This window comes from Orycteropus afer, unplaced genomic scaffold, assembly GCF_000298275.1.
Source record: "Orycteropus afer afer isolate SDZICR_OR568_19922 unplaced genomic scaffold, OryAfe1.0 scaffold00369, whole genome shotgun sequence".
In the NCBI taxonomy this organism is placed as follows: domain Eukaryota; kingdom Metazoa; phylum Chordata; class Mammalia; order Tubulidentata; family Orycteropodidae; genus Orycteropus; species Orycteropus afer.
Window position 1 is genome coordinate 1,077,735 of NW_006921956.1, and position 1,109 is coordinate 1,078,843.

Genomic DNA, 1,109 nt, shown 5'->3' on the forward strand with positions numbered 1-1,109 from the left:
AATGAATAACACAGCAAAGGAAACAAAAAAAAAAAGACACAAACCAGAAGATCATTCTAGGATAGAAAGTTGTGTATCTCTGTTGCTGAATCATGTTTACCTATACTTTCTTCAAAATTTCCCCATAATTAAAAGAGGGCCAGAGCATCATGGTTATACTTTGGATATCTGCATCTTAACCCTGAGGCTCACCCAAGGTCACCACTGTCAGTTCACCATCCTGCGAGCCAGGCTTAAGCTGGTCTCAGGGACTACAAAAAATCTTCTATTATCCTCATGTGAAGCTTGTCACATTGCTTCCTCAGGTTTAAGGACTCTCCAGACACTGTCCTCTGGCAGGAAACAGGTATTGATAATGCCTCAGGGTCTGTAAGACTCAGTGTTTCCCTTTCAAGATGCCCTTCTCAGACTTTGTTCTGGCCCTGAAGGACACTCCTTACTTTGGGGCTGGATTTGGGCTGGTGGGTAAGGGCACAGCCCTTGTCCTGTCCCAGAAGGGTGCCCAGCTGGGCATGGTGGCATCCCAGCACCATTACATGGTCACACTAGAAGTCCCTGCTAGAGACAAGAGCTATGTTTGATTGCTTAGCTGGCTCACTTGCCACAGCACCAGAACTCAGCACCTTCGTGTCGAGACTTCATACTCTCCGCATGAGAGTGGCCGCATCACCAAGTTTGAATTTGTTCCCAGCCCTGGAAACCATTTTATCTAGTATCAGGGAAAATGGATCCAAGTGGAAAAAGTCTAGAGATTCAGATGAAAGACCTGCAGACAGGGACTCCTTGGGAATCAGTCACCTTCACGGTCTTGGGCACTGACCACAAGGTTTTCTTCAACATCTTGGAGGAAACTCGAGAGCTAGCCTTGCAGCAGGAGGAGGGTAAGACAGTGATGTACACAGCTGTGGGTTCTGAATATCAACCCTTTGCTATCCACACCACCACCATCCACTGAGTTCTGTGGTTCTACAACAGGGTCTGACTGCCCAAATTGTCAGAGACATCAAGGAATTCATCAATACCCCATGTGGTGCATTGACAGAGGTATTCCCTCTAGACATGGCTAGCAGCTTTTTGGGCCCCTGGTTGAATAAAAAGCAGTTTTATCA

General features: G+C 46.7%; 1 pseudogene; it reads left to right on the forward strand.

Moving 5' to 3' along the window:
* Window positions 1-395: 395 nt before the first annotated feature.
* LOC103207424 lies at window positions 396-1,094 on the forward strand (annotated as a pseudogene).
* The last annotated feature ends 15 nt before the right edge of the window (window positions 1,095-1,109 follow it).